The sequence below is a fragment of the Bos indicus x Bos taurus genome, chromosome 6, assembly GCF_003369695.1.
Source record: "Bos indicus x Bos taurus breed Angus x Brahman F1 hybrid chromosome 6, Bos_hybrid_MaternalHap_v2.0, whole genome shotgun sequence".
NCBI lineage: Eukaryota > Metazoa > Chordata > Mammalia > Artiodactyla > Bovidae > Bos > Bos indicus x Bos taurus.
In genome coordinates this window covers 114,598,621-114,620,128 of record NC_040081.1, presented here as the reverse complement: position 1 = coordinate 114,620,128, position 21,508 = coordinate 114,598,621, and positions in this window count along the sequence as shown.

Below are 21,508 nucleotides of genomic sequence, written 5' to 3'. Positions count from 1 at the left end.
GTGGTGTTGGAGAAGACTCTTGAGAGTCCCTTGGACTGTAAGGAGATCCAACCAGTCCATCCTAATGGAAATCAGTCCTGAATATTCATTGGAAGGACTGATGCTGAAGCTGAAACTCTAATACTTTGGCCACCTGATGAGAACTGACTCATTTGAAAAGACCCTGATGCTGGGAAAGATTGAGGGTGGGAGGAGAAGGGGACAACAGAGGATGAGATGGTTGGATGGCATCACTGACTCAACGGACATGAGTTTCAGTAAACTCTGGGAGTTGGTGATGGACAGGGAGGCCTGGCGTGTTGCAGTCCATAAGGTCGCAAAGAGTCAGACACGACTGAGTGACTGAACTGAATTGAACTGAACTTGTCTGGCTGCTGAGAAGCTAAGGGCCCACCCCGGGGGGAACTGCTGTGGGAAGAAGAGACAGAATTGTGGAGTGGGGCGGGCGCCAGCCCAGGTTACCAGTATGAACTCAACATCTCTACAGTGCCCAGGGCGCTTCACTGGGGGCTCAGATGGTGAAGAATGTGCCCGCAGTGCGGAAAACCCAGGTTGGACCCCTGGGTCGGGAAGATCCCCTGGAGAAGGGAACGGCTGCCCACTAACGGCACCCAGTGTTCTCGCCTGGAGAATCCCAGGGACAGAGGAGCCCAGGGCTACAGTCCATGGGGTCGCAGGGTCAGACACGACGAGTGGATAACCCTTCACTTTTACATTTTCACAGTGTCCTTGCAGCGCGTTTGCACGTGCGTATGTGTGCCTGTCTGCTGCGTGTTTACACGGGTACATATGTGTGCACAGTTCCTCCATATATCTGCCGACATGTCTGAAAGCCTGAGTCCGTGACCCCTGGCACCCAGACGCTCTGTTTCTAAAACACTTTCTACTAAAAGGAACCAGGCTTCCAGGGGAAATGGCTGATTTTAGGGCTGTGGCAGGGAAAGCCCGCCTTGAGCCTGGAACCTCCTGTCTGCCAGGAGTAAAGAGATGCTAACAAAGGTGGGATGTCACAGAGACCGGGAGCCAGCTCGGCAGGGCACTCAGGGCCCAGCGTTTGGGGTGGTCTGAGCATCAAACTAACGAAGGACCCTGATGGATTATAGATGTTCATGCTGATGAAAGACACCTACCTACATTCACGATCCATAGATGGATCGATGGACAGAGTAATAGATGGCGATATGGGTGCATCTGTCCACACAAACATACCTACACACCTGCACACCTACCTGCCTACCTGACAGATGATGCAGAGATGGGCAGACAGGTGGGTGGGTGGACGACGGACGGACGAGACAGAAGACTCATTGCTTTCCTAGCACACTGGATGCCAACGCCACACGTGCAGGAACTGCTGGGTTGGAAAATGGACATTTAGCAGCCGAAGACTGGATCAGCAAGTCACTAATGGATGGTAAATCTAGAGGGACGTTTTGATGAGAGGCAGACCATTTCCAGGGTCTTTAAAGAGCCTGCTTTCTAGACTGCTTATCAGTTGCACGGAAATACAGCAGGTGAATCAGACGGCTCCCTGAGCAGCTCACCAGAAACAACCTCCCGGCGAGAGGCGGATGCTTGTCGTGTGCTCTCGACGTGGAAGCGGGGAGGACACGTCATCCGTGCGCTACTGCAGCCAGAATCTAACAGAGAGGAGGGATCAGACAAACCCCAAGGAACACCGTTCTATTTAAAAAAACAAAACTGTAGTCTTCAAAAATGTCAGTGACATAAAAGACAAAGACTACGGAAATGTACCAGATGAAAAGGAACTAAAGAGAGAGGCAGATAAGTGCAATTCCTGATCCCCAAGTGATCCTGGACTGGAGAGAGAAGGCGAGAAAGGGCATCATCCGGTCAATTGGCAAAATGGGAATTTCAGCGGCAGCTTAGATAAGGATGTTGGAGCTGTGCTGATAATCGCACTGATGTTATGTAAGAGAAGAGCTCTGTCTTGAAGGGTGAAGGGCTGCCGTGCCTGCAGCTGGGTCTCCAACAGTTCAGAGAAAAATTGCACATTCCCATGGGGGTGTAGGGGGAGGGGGAAGGGAGGAAGGGGGAGGGCAGGGAGGGGGAGGGGCAGGGCAGAGGAGGGGGAGGGAGGGGGAGGGGCAGGGCAGAGGAGGAGAGGGAGGGGAGGGGCAGGGGGCAGAGGAGGAGAGGGAGGGGAGGGGCAGGGGGAGGGGCAGGGCAGAGGAGGGGGAGGGAGGGGGAGGGGCAGGGCAGAGGAGGGGAGGGAGGGGGAGGGGCAGGGCAGAGGAGGAGAGGGAGGGGAGGGGCAGGGGGAGGGGCAGGGCAGAGGATGGGGAGGGAGGGGAGGGGGAGGGAGGGGAGGGGGAGGGAGAGGGCAGAGGACGGGGAGTGAAGGGCAGGGGAGGGAGAGGGGCAGGGCAGATGAGGTGGAGGAGGAAATCAACGATGAAATAAATGGGGTAAAACATTAGCAGTAATGGAATTCAGGTAAATGGTACCTGGCATTCTTTGTTCTACTTTCATTCTCGTAACTTACCTGCAGTTTGAGATTATTTCCAAATGAAAAATTTAAAGACAGCAACCCCCTGCTCCCCACCTGGGTCTAAGTGAGGCACCCAGATCATACTCTGCTGTTGACAGCCAAACACACTCCCACCCAGCAGCCTCCCCCTCTCTAGGAACCCCTCAGAGAAGCAGTGTCAGAACGCCCGCCCTCCTCAGAGTACTTGTCCAGTAAAAACAGTAATAACCCACTGCAATAATAAACCCCTCTCCGTGTATAGAGCACTCAGCAGTTTACAAGGCACTTACCAGACCCGGTAGGATCTTGATAGCAATTCTGAGAGACCTGTAACAGCTAGAATTTGTGTTATATAAAATCATGGTTCAAAAACACTGCTTTAAAAGGGGGCTTCATAGTGTTTATTTTCCTGGGCCCTGATAAGGATGAAGTGGAATCAGACAACTGTAAGTGCTGGGAATTCTCAAGCAGTTTATCTAAAGCAGTCCCTCAGGCCTCTTGGGATCAGCTAGGGAGCTTATGAAATGCAGACTCCTAGGTGCCATGCCCGGATCTCAGGACTGGGGACTGGCGTCTCCACGGTAGCAGGCTGCCCAGAGGAAGTTGGTTCAGAGCAGAGTTGTGGGGCAGACACAGATATGGGGTGACCCCGCTTCCCCCCGATAGGAGCCCGGCCCCTGGGCTGGAGCTCAGGGCGGGACCAACCTTGGGCAGGACCACACACCCTGAATCCCACTCCTGCGAGGGGCCAGCCAGGGCTCCCAGGTGTTATTACCCAATGTCTCCACTGAGAAGTTCCCGTCGGCCAGCTGGGGCCCTGCCCACCTGTCTGCCGGCTCAGCGGAGCTCAGCTGTGGGCTCCAAGGGCAGAGTCCGGGACCCCTGCCGCCCTGGTGGAGGCTGGCTTTTCAGAGAGGGGGTGTTCATATCACCTCTCACCTGAGACACAGGTGGAGGGCCTTTCCTTTGAATTTTATTTTTAATTTTTAATTGTGGTTGAATACACATGAGTTGAATACACAGGGCTTCCCTGGGGGCGCAGACGGTAAAGAATCTGCCTGCAATGTGGGAGACCTGGGTTCGATTCCTGGGTTGGAAGATCCCCTGGAGAAGGGAATGGCAGCCCACTCCAGTATCCTTGCCTGGTTAGAGAATCCCATGGACAGAGGAGCCTGGCGGGTTACAGTCCATGGGGTCGCAGAGAGTCGGACACGACTGAGCGACTTCCCTTCACACAAGAGATGGACCAGGTCTGCCCTTGTTAAATGTACAGCTCACCCGGTCAGCATCAGCTCCAGGACCGCGCCCTGCTTCCAGTCTCTGAGGTTTTATTTCAGCGGTGCCAGCAAGCTGACACAGTGGTACCGAGTTGGGGTCCTTCTGCACAGACAAGGGGGCAGGGGAGCGCCAAGCCGTAAGTGTGGCCGGGGAGTGAGCGTCTGATCACTCAGCCAGTGTGAGGTCATCGAGGAGGGGGCAAAGCAGCCGCCATGCCAGGGACATGTGTCTGTGAGTCCTGGGGGCTGGGACAGAGTGGGGGTCTCTCATTAGAGACCGGACCCAAGCTTTCGGAGAGAAAACGATTCCTTGGTCCTAAATTCTTCTGCGTTTTCCTCATGCCAAGGGCTGACCGCCATTAGCGGACGTGTCTGGTGTCGCCCTGTTCCAGTTCATCCCCTCGCTCTTCTGCTTTGCATTGACTGAGGTTTTTAAATTGAAGCACAGTTGACTTGGGCTTCCCTGGTGACTCAGTGGTAAAGAACCCGCCTGCCAATGCAGGAGACGCGGGCTCGATCCCTAGATGGGGAAGATCCCCTGGAGAAGGGAATAGCAGCCCACTCCAGTATTCTTGCCTGGAGAATCCCATGGAGGAGCCTGAGGGCTACAGTCCGTGGGGTCGCAGAGTCAGACTCAACTGAGCAGCTGAACAGCAGCAACATGTGTCTGATGATGTTGTGTTAGCTTCAGATTTTCCGCAGTGATTCAGTTACACTTGACCCTCTCGTGTGGGGTTTTCGGGCCTTCCCTCGCCTCCAACAGTGTCCGTCTTACCTGGAAGGCCTGCTCTGGCCGTTCCGTTAGCTCTGTTCACAGGGGAGCTGGTTAGTTCTAGTTCACGGCATTCCCTTTCCTCCTGGTTCCTCTCTGCCGCCTCCTGACTGCCCCTCTAACCCCCACGGTGACGGCTGGCTCTGTCTTCACCACCCGCTCCGGGGAGGGGTGACAACCGTTAAGATGGGCACACATCTCGGGGCTTCGGTGAGAGTGAGGCAGGAGCTGGGGATCCCAGTGTCCAGGGCTCCCGGGCAGGGGCCGCTCTTCCGAGAGCGCTTCCGTTTGTCCCCCTGCCAGCCCCTCTTGGCCACAGGCTCCCGACTGGGCCCCAGCACCTGGAGGCGAGACCCGCGCTCACCGCTGTGCGGGGAGGAGAGCCCGCTGGGCACCCGGCAGTTCCTGAGACGCCACCCTGCCCCCTCCCCGGGCGCCGTGGGGCGGCCTGAGCACCTGGCTCACGCTCTCCTCACCTGGCAGGGCCTTCCTCACCTTCCTTGGTCCTTAGGGCTGTGTGCTGGGCAGGGCTGCCTCTGCGACCCAGGGCCATCACCTTCCCCTCAGCCTGCATCTTGAATCAGAAGTCCCTGGATGCCAAAGGGAGGAGGTCAGAGCAGAAACACTTCTGTGTGGTCATTCTGCTCTGGACCTGGGCTTCTCAGCAAGAAAAAAAAAAATAAATAAAAGGGACTTCCCTGGCGGTCCAGGGATTAAGACTCCACGCTGCTCGTGCAGGAGGCGTGGGTTCCATCCCTGGTTGGGAAACTGAAGTCCCATATGCCGTGCAGCATGGCCAAAATGTAAGAAAATAAAAGTAATAATAATAATAATAATCAGGTGTCCACACAGTAATCCTAAGAGGTCAGCATTTTTATTCCTACTTGGCCCCCCAGTGACACCAAGGAGAGGAGAGCCTTTTGCTCTAAGGAGGAGTCAGGATTTGAACTTGGGTCTCATGGAGTGATGGAGGTGCCATGTGAGCCCAAAATACGTGGTCCAGTCTGCATGGCCTCCGGGGGTTCCTGGTCTGGGAAGCCCTGGTCTGTCCTGTCCGTCTCCCCAACCGCCCACCATGGACGTGATTTCATTTCACACAGTTCAGTTCAGGTCAGCTTTCTCCACTTCGATGAGCACGTCTCCTGGGCTGCCCTGGGCCTCACCGGGGCTGGGGCATTGACGGTTGAGTAGGAGGTCGGGCTCTGTGTCTTGGCGGGCTGAAGGCGAGTGGACGTGTGCCTGCTTCTGAGAAAGTTTGGAGAGCTTGTCTGCTTTCCCTTTGGGGTCACCTTGATTCTCCCCTTTTACGATCTGACTTGTTTTTCCTCAGGCTGGCGGTCATTGAGCCATCCCTCGAAAGGGCAGCACAGGGTGGGGGTTGGTGCCCAGAGCAGGGAGAGGAGCCCCTGCTGGACACACGGGAGCGTCCGCACCCACCTGTCCAACCACGCGTCTGTCCCAGTGATCTGTCCCAGAGCAACGATGCCGGTGATGAAAGAGCCAGAAGCGGGGGAATAATGAGACAGCTGATTTTGTTCTGGGGCAGAAAGCCGGCCCTTCACGGAGGCTCAGAGCAGCCCCTGCGGGCAGGGACCCAGCTGGGAAGGAGGTGGGGGTCTAACCTCGTCCACCTCCGGGGCTGTGGGCACAGCTCCTCGGGCACACAGCACTGGCCCCTGCTCAGGCCTTCACATGGTAATGAGGTGCCGTCTGCGCTGTGCTTGGGGGACCCCCACCCCGATACAGTGAGGAAACCACGGCTTTGGGCGGTGAAGCGGCAGAACCAGGCCCCAATCCTGCCCTGTGACCCCAATCTCTGCTTGGAGGGCCGCCAAGACCACCTTCTAATGCGTGAAGGGTACATGCCCGTGACCCTGACCCTTCCACCACCAGAGACCACTTTGCACCAGAGACCCCGGTTCTGGAATCTTTCATGTGCCAAACGCCACTTTCCAGGTGGCAAGCAACAACAGTTAAAATGAATGCATGTTTCTTTTACTAAATGTAACCTTGGACCAAGGTCCAGGACGGAGCGCCCCTGGTCCCTGGAAACGGGGTGCAGTCAGAAAGGGGGCACCCCTAACCCACCTCAAAAGGTGCCCCCCGGCAACCAGGAGCCACAGCCCTGGAGGATGACCTGCTTCCCGTGAAGGAGACTGAGCCAGCCCTTGGGAGGCGATGGACACACTGAGATGTACAAACCCACAGCCACGCACACAGCCACACGCGTCCCAACCGCATCTGAGCAGCGCCTGGGAAGCAGCGAGTTCCCCTGGGGGCACAGCCTGGCCCGGGCACCAGTCAGGCCTGAAGGGGCCTCGAACTCCATGCTGATAAGAGATGGAATTTTCCTGGGCGTTTCTGATGACCAGTCCCAGGCTGGGATCCCACAGGACATTCTGCTCAAAGCACAGCCACGGGTGCAGACTTGCACATGGCCGTCAAGTCTACAAAAGGTGGACGGGGTGACCCTCGCCCCTGGCCTCCGTGTGCCAGGCTCCCCGGGTCCTCCCCCTGAGTGCCAGGCTGTGCCAGGCCCCGGACGTGCTCCGGCCCATCGCCTCCCGACCCCAGCAGCCTGACGAGGTCCAGGTGTGGTCTGAGTGTCTGTTCCCTCACAACTCACACGTTGAACTCGTACCCTAAGCCTGAGGGTATGTGTGGATGGGACTCGGGAGGTGGTCTGATTCACCAGATGTGGGTGGGATCTGTGTCCTTGTAGAGGAGGCCGACAGAGCCCCTCGGCCCCTCTGTCTCACGAGGACGCGGGGAGAAGGGCCGGCCGCAACCTAGGAAGACAGTCCTCACCCAGACGTGACCGCACGCGCTGGTGCCTGGCTTCCAGTAGCCAGAACTGTAAGCAGTAAACATCTGTGGTTCACGGGGCCACCACTTCTGTGGGCTTTTGTTAAAAGTGCCCAGACAGACCAAGTCAGGGACGGTGAATGGGATGACCAGGGCGTCCCTGGTGGCTCAGAAAGTAAAGAATCCGCCTGCAGTGCAGGAGAACAGGGTTCGATCCCTGGGTCGGGAAGATCCCCTGGAGAAGGGAGTGGCAACCCACTCCAGTATGCTTGCCTGGAGGATCCCATGGACAGACCATGGGGTTGCAAAGAGTCGGCCACGACACGGCTGAGTGACCAACACTGTCCCACTTTCCTGGATGACCTGCGGGGCACGGGGCAGGTCACACCGCAGCTGAAGGCCCCTCAGCCGTCGTGTCAGGCTGTGGGGAGGAGCCCCAGGTCCAGCCAGACCCTGTGGGGTTCACGTTCATCTTCCGGACTTGTGCGGGCGGCCCCACTCCCCTGGGCCTTTATCTTCCACACAGTGGTGGCGACAGCGACCCGATCGCGTGGGTGAAAGCCCAGGCCTCAGTGTGTCCTCCGCAGAAGACTCAGTCCCCAGGACCCCCACGCTGGTCACTGCAGGAAGCCGTGGTCTCCCCGGCACCCCACGCCCTGATCCTTGAATACTCATCAGTGTCGAGTCCCCCAGTGCAGTGGTTTCCATGGAGACCCACTCTCAATGGCTTAAATAGACAAGGGCGGGGGTTTTCCAAGGCCTGCACGCAGGCCAGCGTGGACGCGAGCATCCCCATCCACGGGGGGCTCCTGCTGACCTCTCTGGAGACATCAGAGATGAGGGGCGTGGGGGGAGGGAGGAGAGGGCGGGAGGAGGGGGCCTGGGGGAGCCTGGGAGCCCGGGGTGGAGATGAGACACAGAGGAGTCGGTGCCCACTACTTGTCACCTTGGCGATGCTTGCGTCGAGTCGCTGGCAGGCAGCACATGTGCCGTCCTGGACGCCACCCATCTGCACGGGTTTCCACCGTGACCCCAGCAAGTCCCGTCCTGGGAGGGTGAGGCCCCAAGCCCAGGCCTCCCACCGCCACCGCCCCAGCCGCCCCAGGGCCACTGCGTTTGGGTGGGTCGGGGTGGGGGGACAAGACTTGCCCCATCCCAACCTTTGGACGCTGTCTGAAGGGTCATCGCCACTCACCGACCCGTCCTGTTCCGACCTGAGTCCTTGGCCCACCCTGGCTTCTCAGACCGGGCCGTCTTGGATGCTCTCTGCCTGGCTCCCAGCGGACAGTGGAACGTCTGGTGTGAGTTTGACGGTCAGCGTCAGGGGCCTCAGAATGGTCTGGGTGCTGGCCTGAATGCAGGAAGGTGGGACCTTGAGGTCCAGGAAGGCGTCCGGTCAAGGAGGCCTGAGGGCCTGCCCGCCGCTGCCTGGGGAGCAGATATGAGCCGCGCCTCTCCGCCCTCCAGCCCTCACCTGGAGGCTCGGCCTCAGCAGGACGCAATCAGAGGCCAGCTGGGAAGGGCGGGCGTCTGGGGAGTCGAGGGCAAGGTGCCCACAGACCCTCGCACCCGTGACCCAGTCTGCACTGCACCTCCGTTTGCCCCTCAGGAGATGACAGGCAGGAGGTTGAGGGTCCTGCTGGCATGGACAGCCCCGGGGCCGAGTCCGTCGCTCTGCCTGTCTGAAGCAGGGGCCGCACCGGCCAGGAGCTCAGCGTTGATGCCATGAGGCCTGTGTGCAGCTAGTGGGCTGGGCAGGCACCCTGAGCCATCAAGCGCAGATGTGGGGAGATGTCGCCCCGATTCCTCCCCGCCCCCAGTGGGCCGGCTGGCGCCCGGAAGAGCTGGCTTCCCGCACACTTTCGGGGCATTCACTGTCCACTCAGGCGTTCACTGTCCCGTTTAGATGACCGGAGCCTGTGCACGGTCAGCAGGCCGGCGTCCTCACTTACCCGCTCGCACACTCGTGTCCGTCCAACAGTCTTCTGAAGGATTCTACCTGGGATGGACCTGGGATGCTGCAAGAGAAGCATCTGGGTTCCTGCCCCAGGAGCCCTGAGCACATGGACAGACACCCAGGAAGACTGGGATGACGAGCCCCCACAGTGGGACCTTGGCAGCCCGCCACGTCCCGAGGAGCCCCAGGAGGGCTTCCTGAGAGAGCTGGCTGAACTAGTTCTGATGGATGAGGAAGAGAGAGCCGTGACGGGTCACGCTGGGAAGAGTGCTCTGGGCAGAGGGGTCCCAGTCACGCAGGTGGGGAGGTGGGGAGGCTCGGGGGGCCACCAGGGAGGAGCCGAGCAGAGCAGCTGGCGTGCCTGGAGCAAAGTGTGTGAGGCCGGGAGGGATGAGGGAGGCGCCAGGGCCCAGCCACACTGCCAGGTGGGTTCTTCGTACCGGCTCAGAAGCGCACCTGCCGGTGAGGTCACAGGGACGGCGGGCTCAGAGTTCGACCTGGAGGGGTCCCTCTGGGTGAGGGGAGGCTGGAGGGCCAGTCCCGTGGTGGACAGTGGAGGGCGGGGCGAGACTGGCCAGGCCGTCGCTGGGGGTGCCGCCGCCCCGTCTCCAGCTTTGTTGTTGCCGTACAGTCGCTGTCGTGCCCGACTCTGTGACCCCACGGACTGCAGCACGCCAGGCCGCCCTGTCCATCACCAACTCCCAGAGCTTGCTCAAACTCGTGTCCATTGAGTCGGTGATGCCATCCAACCATCTCATCCTCTGTCGTCCCCTTCTCCTCCTGCCTTCAGTCTTTCCCAGCATCAGGGTCTTTTCCAAAGAGTCGGCTCTTCGCATCAGGTGGCCAAAGTATTGGAGCTTCAGCTTCAGCATCAGTCCTTCCAGTGAATATTCAGGGTGGATTTCCTTTAATATTTGGACCCACTAATTCCCTTTCTGTCCCCCACAGAGCCTCAAGCACTGGGACCGGTCTGGAGGGGTGGGGCCTTGAATGTTGCCCCCTGCTGGACACCGGCTCACCTTGCAGCCATACCAAGTGATGATGCTTTAAAGTTCCAAAATGCGCCTGACGTCGCCTTGCCCTCCTCCAGGAGGGCTCTGGCTGTGAAAGTCGCTCAACCCTGTCCGACTCTTTGCAACCTCACGGACTATACAGTCCATGGACTCCTCCAGGCCAGGATACTGGAGTGGGTAGCCTTTGCCTTCTCCGGGGGAACTTCCCAAGCCAGGGATCGAACCCAAGTCTCGCGTATGGCAGGCAGATCCTTTACCAGCTGAGCCACCAGGCAAGTCCAGAAGGGCAGGGGCCGCCAAATCCCCGGGGCCTCCCGCCGGGCTTCCTGCTACTGTGGGGCTCTTCTGACATCAGGAAGGGGTGCCTTCTTGGGAATGAAAAGGAGGTATTTGCTTCCTCCTGGAATTCATGTATGTATTTTTTCTGCTGTAATTGAAACAATATCTGGAACGAAGCATCTAATTACTCTTCTTTCCCGAAATTGAACAATAACATGTCCTGTCGATACAAACCTTTGGTGGAAGTCACACACACGGTCTCCCTGAGCGATCCTGATGAACACACAGCAGAAAAAAGTATTTGGGTTTTAAATAGTTTCTCTAAGTATAATACCAGAGCCTGACGCTACCAACTTCATCTTTTGTTCTGCTCCATTTTTGAAAGTATCTTTGTACTCTTGGGTTCCTGCATGACAATAGCTCATAATTCGAGCCTGGAGAGGAGGCTGCCTAATTAGAATTTTTAGAGCTGGGAGAGCCTTGAGGAAATCAGGGAGGAGCCACGCATTCAGAAGAGTACACCAAGCCCTGGGCAGTGGCGAAGAGTCAAAGGTCACGGACCGTTGGATCAAGGTGAGGCTGGATGCTCAGTGGCCAGACCCGGAGAGCGGTGAAGAGACGCAAGCTGGTCTCTGCAGCCACAGCGAGGGGTGAGGGGTCAAATTCCAGCTCTGTCTTAACTCACCCCAGCCCAGCCCACTGCTGACCCTCTCCTGCAGGCATGCATGCTTAATCGCTTCAGTCACGTCCAACTCTTTGCGACCCTATGGACTGTAGCCAACTAGGCTCTTCTGTCCATGGGATTCTCCAGGCAAGAATATTGGAGTAAACTGCCATTCCCTTCTCTCAGAGCTTCCCTGATAGCTCAGTCGGTGAAGAATCTGCCTGCAATGCAGGAGAACGGAGTTTGATTCCTGGGTTGGGAAGATCTGCTGGAGAAGGGAAGAAACTACTCCCTCCAGTCTTCTGGCCTGGAGAACTCCATGGACTGCAGCCCAGGGGGTCGCAAAGATTCAGACAGGACTGAGCGACTCTCATTTAGCTCCGCTTGTGGTTCAGACGGTAAAGCGTCTGCCTGCGAGGCAGGAGACCTGGGTTCAATCCCTGGGTCAGGAAGATGCCCTGGAGAAGGAAATGGCAATCCACTTCAGTACTCTTGCCTGGAAAATCCCACGGATGGAGGAGCCTGGCAGGTACAGTCCATGCGGTCACAAGGAGTCAGATACGACTGAGTGACTTCACTTTCACTTTTCTCCAGGGGATCTTCCAGACCCAGGGATCGAACCCAAGTCTCCTGCACTTCCTGCTTGGTTTACCGCTGAGCCATCAGGGAAGCCAAACCCTCACCCCGCAAATCCTAATCCTGATCCAAACTGCATCTTAAGTACTGGATCTACCCTCAGGATTAACCCTAGCCCATCCCAATTCAAATCCTGTTTATAAACTTAACCCTGACCAAAGCCCAGCTAAATGCCTGTCTAAACTCTTTAGCACCTCTGTGGTATTGCTGACTAAACCTTAAGTCTAACTTTAATCCCAACCCCAACCCTAACCCTGAGCCCAGCTCGACCACCTTCACAGCAGAGAAGAGCACACATTTCTGCAGAGTTGGCACTTTCCCGCCTGCTCTCAGGCCCTCTGCGGTTGCTGTGTCCCTCGTCCCACATAGAGCCGACACCCTGTGGTCCCTGCATCTGTTCGCCCGAGTGACCCAGCGTGGCATCAACGGTCACGTGGTGCGCACAGGCTGGGCAGCACTCACGCAGGCAGACCCTGGCCCCGGGAGAACTTTCTCCCCGTTTGCTGGACGAGGAAACCAAGGGTCTGAGAGGACCCTGCGGCACCGCACGTAGGCTGCAGCAAGGCGGGAGGGACCTCTGACGGTGTGTTCCCGACACCGGTCCCGCTCCTGGCCAGGTTCTCGGGGGTGTCAGGCTCGGACTCTGGTGGTTTGCGGCTGGACTTGTCCGTCTGGCCTGTCTTGCTGTCTCAGTGACCCCAGAGGTGAGGGTCTGACAGATGTGTATCCACTTCGTGTAGCTGGTCTCAAGCGACAAGCTGAAGCCAGACCCACAGGCCAGCCTGTCAAGCTGGGGGTGTGGGCAGGGGCTGCAGGAAGCCCCTCGCCCAGAGGCGCAGACAAGCATCGGCCCACTGAGCTGGTTCCCCATGACTGCTGCGCAGAATACCATGAGCCGGGCAGCTTAAAGCAAGAGAAGCTTAATCTCACAGCTCTGGAGACCAGAGGTCAGATCAAGGTGCTGGGAGGGTGGCCCCCTCTGGAGGCTTTCAGGGAGGGTCCCTCCCGCCCCTCCAGCTTCTGGTGGCCCCAGGCATCACCCCGACCTCTGCCTCCATCTTCTGGTGGCCTCTCCTTCCTGTTTCTCTTCTTGTAAGGACACCAGCCCTGTTGAGTCAGGGCCCACCCCATTCCAGTATGACATCATTGGACGTGATTCCATCTGTAGAGACCCTGTTTCCAAATAAGGGCATCTTCACAGGTTCCAGACATTGGACTCGAACATACCTTTTTGAAAGTGAAAGTGAAGTCACTCAGTCATGTCCATCTCTTTGCGATCTCATGGACTGTACCTGCCAGGCTCCTCCGTCCATGGGATTTTCCAGGCAAGATTACTGGCATGGTTTGCCATTTCCTTATCCAGGGGATCTTTCCAACTCAGGGATCAAACCCGGGTCTCCTCTTTGCAGGCAGACTCTTTACCATCAGAGCCACAAGGGAAGCTGTTTTTGGGGGTCACAATTCAACTCATAATGACCATGCAGCTTCTTTCATTTTTTAATTAGGTGTCATCAGCTTCCCTGGTGGCTCATATGGTAAAGAATCCACCTGCAATGCAGGAGACTCAGGTTCGATCCCTGGGTTGGGAAGATCTCCTGGAGAAGGAAATGGCTGTCTGCTCCAGTATTCTTGCCTGGAGAATCCCAAGGACAGAGGAGCCTATAGTCCATGGAGTCATCAGTAAGCTCTGAGGATATTTCACATGAAAAACTGGGCCTGTGTCCTCTTCCTGCATGAGACCTGGCAAAGTGGAACCCAGAGGAAGCTGTTCTCTCTTGATGAGGCAGGCTTCATGCCCCCCCACTGAGCCCCCGAGCCCCACTCCTGCCTGGTGCTGTAGACATAGAGATTGGGACCCTTGATTTGGCCAGTGTTTCTCAACTAGGAGTGATTTTGCCTTGGAGACATTTGGCAATGTCCGAGGACATTCTTGGCTCTCACAACTGGAAGATGCTACTAGCTCCCGTGGGTAGAGGCCAGGGATGCTGCTAAACATCCTGCAATTCACAGGATGGCCCCTCTGACAAAGAAGTTCCCACCTCCGAATGTCAGCGATGCCCAGGTTGGGAAATCTTCAATACTTTCATCTTGGTTCATGGCTGCCCTGTTAAAGACTACATTTCCCAGCTTCCTTTGTGAAAGGTGTGGCCACGTGACAACATTCTAACCAATGGGGTGTCAGCATAAGGGCTCTAGGCATCCTCCAGTTGAGCATGCCCTGTGATTGGCAGATGAGGCCCTCACACCCCCACTGAGTGGACCAGGGATGTGATGGCAATGGCTGGCACTAGAGCAGCCAACTGAGACCTCGAGGTGGGAGCTGCTTGCTGGGAATGGCCAAGGAAAGGTGGAAGGCACCAGGATCCTTCACTCCCATCAGGCCACCGTGCTGGTCCTGCCCAGACTTCTGCGTGCGTCACCTGTACCCTGACTTAATCCCGGCCAGTCCCGTTCCCTCCTGTGACGAATTACTAGTTTAAATCAGAGCTTTTCTGGGAAGGAAAAACTCAAGAAGAAAACATAGCAGATCTTGCTGAATCCGAGCCTGCAGTGTCCAGGCTCCAACACAAACATTCCAGCGCTCTGGGCAGTGGCGAGGATAGCTGGGCCTGCCCCCCGCCTTCTAGAAATACTTGGGAATCAGGGTCAACACAGGGGGCTGGAGCGGCTTCACACGGTCAGGGTGGTGTGAGCATTTCTTAGCTTGTTTTCCCAAACATGTCAAGGGCTCTTCATTTTCCAATCTGAGAAAAATCAAAGCCAAACAAAACAGCAATCTCTCTGAACCCCCTCCAGCTGTGGAGCGAGTATCCGCTACGGTCAGATTCACAAATCGTGGGCATGACATTGCTTTCATTTGTTTAACTTTTCCCATCAGGCACGTTCCCCAGATTCTAGAAGGGGACAACGCCATAAGAGGTGTCAGGCCTCAGGATGGAAGGAGAGGACCCTCAGTGAACACGGAGATGCTGGCCCAGCAGGGTGCGTGGATGCCCCTGGGCGTGGCCTGCTCATTCCCCTCACCCACGAGAGCGGGCGGCATCCGAGGCGCCTGTCACATCTGGTCACCATTAGGGATGGGATTTGAGCCTTTCTCTCGCCCCCTATGAACCTCGCACATGTTTGGTGCTCAGAGAATGAGAGGCAGGAAAGCAGAGGGAAAGATGGGGCTTTAATAGAGAAGTCAGGCTCTCTGGGCTGGGACCATCTCAACTAGGAAGCAGGAACCAAAGGGCCTTCCTTGTGGAGGGGTCTGCAGACATCCCGTTCATTCCTTCATTCGTCCTTCATTCAGAACTAATTTTGTGTTGCAGGATGGGGGAGTCGAGGGGTACTGGGGAAATGAACACATTTTCAATAGGTTCCCATATTTTTCTACATTTGCTTCTTTGTGTCTCCCTTCTCTAAAAGGATGGTATTTTAAAAAATTAAAGCAAATTTAATCTCCCCCCCACTGCTTGGGGTGGGGGAGAGAAGGCCCCCACATGGATCCAGGGCCCCCGCAGTGGGGAGGGGGGTGTTTCTCTTGAAGCGGGTGGTGACCACAGAGGCGTCCACCGTGGGCAGTGAGGCCAGAGGGGGTAGGGGCCTGAGCCCGAGCCCCGGTCTGCCCCATACTCTGGGGGACTGAGGCTGCCACGTGTGCCCCCAGAAGCCTCCGTTTTCTCATCTGTCTGCAAAGCGGGGGTGTTGGTAGCACCCAACTCCCAGAGGTCCCGTGAGAGTGAAGGAAAATGAGAGGCTTCAAATCTGCTGATGGCCCTGACTCCCCGGAGGGCTCCAGAGAACCCTGGATGGAGGACCTGGGGCGGGGGGCATGCCTGGCCCCAGCGGGAGGCCCCGGGCCAAGTCCAGGGTCATGCTGCAGAGCCGGGAGCCTCCTGGCTGAGGTGGGGCAATGGCGGAGGCCTCCCCTCTGCTGTCAAGGCCAGGGACAGAAGCCCCTTCTCAGGGAGCCCCACGTCACTCGGCCCCGCCAGTAACCAGGGACCAGGCACCTCCCTACGAAGGCAGCCTGGAGCCCACAGGAGCAGGCAGGAAGGTGATCTCCCTGTGTCCCCTGGGGTCCAGCCTGGGGCCTGGCACAGAGGTACTCCATGTTGAAAACAGTCAGAGTCCCCCTAGGATGGACTGTATGTTCAGAAAAAGCAGTGAGCTTCCCGTTGCCCAGGGTGTGCAAGCAGAGGCTGGGGACAGGCCTGAAGGGCCACTGCAAAGTGGGCTCGTTCAGCTGGGATAAGAGTGATCATCATGATGATAATGTCAATTAAATGTACTCAGAGCTCGCTAAGCCCCAGCAACGGTAAAATCTTTGTTCTCTTTTGTTAGAAAAAATTTTTTTTAATTTGCTGCAGTAACTGAAGCTCTCGGAACGAGTTAAACAATACAGAGATATATAAAGAAAAATCCAACATCAGCCCTCCTCCGAGGCCTCTTTCCCGCCCACAAGCCAGGTACCTGGGCTGACAGCGAAGGTGTCATCCTTCCAGGCATCCGACAAAGAGGATCCCTCTCCATCCTTCAAATGCTCTGAGGAGGCTCAGGGAGGGGAAGCCGTTCGTCCAAAGGCTGCTAGCTGCTTAGAGGTTCCAGACCAAGCAGGTTTAAGTTGCCTCTTCAGCCCAGAGGCCCCCAGCTCAGCCTGGCTCTCCTCTCCTCTTCTCCTGGGAGCCCGGCCCGCGGGAGACACAGAGCCTCCCCTGGGATGGCCTGAGACTCCTGGGCCAGCTCATTCCAACCAGAACTGACCGGTCCTTGAGCCCACGGCCCAGCCCCCACCTTCCAACTTGAATTTGGCAGGACTGACTTTTTTTTTCTAAGTGATGAAAATATGATAACACATTTACAGGAGACTTCCCTGATAGCTCAGTTGGTAAAGAATCTGCCTGCAACGCAGGAGACCCTGGTTCTATTCCTAGGTTGGGAAGATCCCCTGGAGAAGGGATAGGCTGCCCAGTTCAGTATTCTTGGGCTTCCCTTGTGGCTCAGCTGGTAAAGAATCCACATGCAATGTGGGAGACCTGGATTCGATCCCTGGGTTGGGAAGATGCCCTGGAGAAGGGAAAGGCTACCCATTCCAGTATTCAGGCCTGGAGAAGTCCATGGGGTCGCAAAGAGTCAGACACGACTGAACAACTTGTTCACTTTCACTTGGAAAATACAGAACAAAGTTACATATAGTTCCACTATATATTACAATTAAATTCTTAGTTGGAGTTTCAATATCAAACTCTCAGAAATTAATAGAATAAATGTACAGAGAAGTAGAAGAATATAGTAGACCTGAAAAGCATCGTGAAACAATTTGACATAATTAAGATTTATACCATTTTCACACAACAGTAGGATACCAATTCATGTTCCCATAGACTAAACCAGGAGACACTAGAACATATCTGGAAACGTAAGACCAGGTGCAGAAATTTCATGGTCTAAAGGTATTGAAATCATAACGCAGCTTTTCTCTTATTACTGTGCAATTCCGAAATCAAAAGATATTTGAAAATAACCCACATATTTTCAAGCGCAGTGTGTTATTTACCAAGAGAGAACTCTGACTTAGCCATCAAGAAAGCCTCAATAAAGTTAGACTGGATAAAACACAGAGGGTAACTGTAGAGAAGGAAGCATTCAAATGAGAAATTAATATCAAAGATACTTTAAAAACTCCCATGCATCTGGAAATGAAATGTCTGCTTTTAAATGAGGGCTAAGAAGCCGTAACAAGGAAGGCATTCTGATCTCCTCCTGTCAGACTCTCCCAGCTCCGACAAGGCCCTCCTAGTGCCCAGGAAGCCCAGAGTCCCATCCCTCAACTCAGAGCTGGGGACACGAGGCTCAGGAAGGACAGGGGACTTGTCACACCACACGAGGACCACATTCCTTGTGTTTAATCCGATAATTTACAAAGTTCCATTGTGACTACTGCACGCGTCCATTCATTTCCAAACACCCACAGAGTGTGTATTCACTTCCCATTGCTGCTATAACAAATGACCGCAAACTTAGGAGCTTGTAACAGCAAACTGATTATTGCACAGCTCTGGCGTCCAGAAGAATGAAGTGCTGGTTACCTCTGGAGCCTCTGGGGAGAATCGTGTTTCCTCGTCTCCTCCTGCTTCTGCATCTCTGAGCTCGTGGCCCTCCTCCCATCCCTCTGCCTCCGTGATCACCTCTCTTTCACTTAGAAGGACCCTCGTGATGATGTGACAATGTGTAGGGATTGTTCAGATAATATAGGATAATCCCTCATCTCCCTAATTTAATTAAGTCCCTAACTTAATCTCATCAGCAAAATCCCTTTTGGTCACTTAGCCACAGGCTCTGGAGAGGAGGGTGTGGATGCTTTTGAGTGTTATTTTGCTTACTTGCACAGTAATTCTCAAAGGAGGCAGGACAGGGTTGTGTACAGCAAATCAGCTAGGATGCGTTCCGTGACACATTATGGAACCCTCCTCCCAAAGGGCCTTAGACAGTGAGGCTACTTAGCGTCTCCATTGGCAGGAAGCCTGACCAAAGGCTGGCTCCAGGGTGGGTTCATTTGGAGGCTCAAGAACAACAGCATTAGGGATACGGTGTCTTTCCCCCCGTGACTGTTGGCATCATCTCCTCCTGGCCCCAAGAGAGCGGCTGCAGCTCCAGGTGTCACGTCATCACACATCCATGACCAAACAGGAAGGAAGGCAGTGAGTCTTCTGGTACATTTCTTGCCTGTCATCAGGGAGGTCTCAGGGGCTGAGGCCGGGTCATGTGACCTCTCTGCAGCTATTGGGGAAGAGCGTCCGTCTTTCCTGGACACATCACTGCTCCTCCACCAAAACGAATCAGGTATGCAGGTGCCTTCATTATCTACGCTGCATGACAAAGCACCACGAATTTACCAGCTAAGGGCAACACACATTTACTATCTCAGGTTCCACGGGCCAAGAGTCAGGTGCAGGCCAGCAGACTCCTTGCTCATGGTGCGGAGGCTGAAATTACAGCGTCAGCTGAGACCAGGTTCTCACCCGAGGCCAGGGACGCCCCGCGTGCCAGGCTCCCCCAGCTGTCGAGAGTTCAGTTTCCAGAGGCTGAGCGGCCAAGGTGAGTTTTCTTGCGGTTTTCCAGGGACCACTCAGCCCCTGAAGGCCACACTCACCCAGGGACTGCCTCTGGCATCGCTGCTGCTTCTGTGTGGCCAGCAGGGGAGCCCCTCTGATGCGTCAAAGGCTTCACTTGATCGGGTCAGGCCCAGACAGGATAATCTCCCTTAAGAGGATGAGATGGCTGGATGGCGGCATCAGCGATTCAACGGACATAAACTTGGGCAAACTCAGGGAGATGGTGAGGGACAGGGCGGCCTGGTGTGCTTCCATGGCATGGAGAAGAGTCAGGCACGACTCGGGAGACTGAAAAACAGCAAGCTGAGAGCCAGCTGGTTAGGAGCCTGGATGAGGCAGCGATGCCCACCCCGTTCACACAGGAGGAGGCGCGCCCCCTGGCCTGGGCCACTGGGGCCACCGGAGCATCCTGCTGCCTCACCCTCCAGTCTGAGCTGGGCCCCTCCTCCTTCCAGAGTCCTCCCTGAGCCCCCGGCAGGTCCCTGGAGGTCGGGGGCCTGTGCCCCGAGCCCTCAGCTGGGCCTGGGGGGTGCTGTGGTCTCTCCGTGGGCGCTGTCCACACTCAGCAAAGAGCGGGTGCCCAGGAGACGCCCGCTGGATGAATGCAGAGCCCCCAGAGTACTGGGAAGACCTTGAAGCCCAGAAAAAGTGATGGGGGCTGGGCCTAGGATTCTGGCCCCGGTCTCAGGGGGGCTGGTTTGAGGATAGGATCGTGCCAGGCCCTCAGAGCTCCCCACTTTAGGCCTCTGCTTCAGAGAGCCCTTCCGAGGCCCCCCCAATAACCGAGGCCAGCAGCCAGGGAGGCACTGGTGAGCGGATAGCAGGCAGTGCAGAGACAGCAGGACAGGGGACCACAGGCCCTGGGCTCGCGCCCACACGTGATCTGGAGCAACCTGGCCTCCACCCTCCTCTGCAGGACGGGACACCACCCAGCACACACTGTGATGGGGACGCGAGGAGGGTGAGGGGGCCCATCACCCAGGGACTGTTCAGGACAGGACCTGGCTGAAGGATGGGGACTCACGAGCGCTCATGGGCAGAGGCCGAGGAACAGGAGGGGGCAGAGGGGAAGCTGCAGGGTGACGCACCCCCAGGAACTGACCCCCGGAGGTCCCAGGGGGCCCTGTGGCTGCCGTGGGCCATGGACCCCCGTGCGGGATTCCGAGGAGCCCCCTCTGGTGCTGAGGGGGCGTGGCGCTGTGCCTTGCTCAGGTGGGTGACAGGCAGGGGGGGGTGCTCCAGGCCCAGGGAATGGCAGCAGAGATGGGCGCTGCTGGGGCACCCAGGGCCAAGAACCTGCTCGGCTGCCGTGGAGGGTGGGGGGCTCCGTCGTCCCCATTCAGGGGTTCGGACAGGGACACTCACACGGCGATGCCTGGTCAGCTCGAGCCCAGAGTCCAGGTCAAGGCCAGGCTACGGAGGGTCCCAATCGCCAGGCTCAGGCATCTGGGCAGCGGCAAGGCCCAGGACGGAGGACGGGTCAGCCCAGAGCGGCCTGCAGAGGGGAGCCCCGGGAGGGCCCCCGTGTGATGGGTGAATGGGAGCTTGAGCCCCAGCAGGCCCCCGGGCTGAGCGAGGTGCACAGCAGGTGTGCCACGAGCATGCTGACTCGCAGCTTGAATCCATTACACTCCCTGCAAGTCCAAGACGGTCCCCAAAGCCGCTCTTCCCCCAGAGGGCCCCGCGCCAGCCCTGGAGGAGCTCAGCAGTGCCAAGTCCATCACTGTGATCGATATCGCAGTGAAGTTGGTGCACGCAGATCCGGCTGCATTCTGACAAGACAAAGCGGTTCTGGAATTCTTCGGGGAGGGGCGGGGAGAAGAAGCAAGCTGCATCTTTTCCCCTGTCTCAGCTTTAAAAATTAAATTACAAATAAAGTTGGGGACACAATATCTTCAGACCAGTCGAGGACACACCAAGTCTTGGGGTCTGAGACTGGAATGCCGGGCTGGCCCTCCCCCGGCCCCGCACCAGCCAGCTGAGTGCAAGGGCCCTTCCCCCTCCCTGCAGCCACCAGCTGAGGGCAAAGACCGCAGACACAGCAAAACTCCCAGGGGCTGGAGGCCCAGCTGGGCAGGAGCCGACACGGACCTTAGAACCGTCCAGTCAATAACCCTGCTTTACAGATGGGAAAACTGAGGCCATGGGAGGCAGGAGGTTCTCGGGCTGCCAGACAGAACGTGAGGAGATAAGCAGGAGCTTAAGTCCAGGACCTCCACAGAATGGAGACAAGAAGGGCCTACTGGTTGGGGAGGCCGGGTCTGGCTCTGGGTGAAGTGCTGCTGTGCTCGGCTGACTGCCACCCACACAGGCGACCGCACCAGCATCTGGTGTGGCTGGGGAGGATGGAGGTCACCAGGCCCTTCGGACCACCCATCCCTCCCGCACGCTTCCACCGCAAGCTGTGAGGCAGGCCTCCCCACAGACAGAGGGACAGAGACGTGGCCTGTCCGCAAGAGCCCATGGCAGAGGTGAGGTCTGATGATGGTTCGTCCCTGAGGGGCACACAGGATC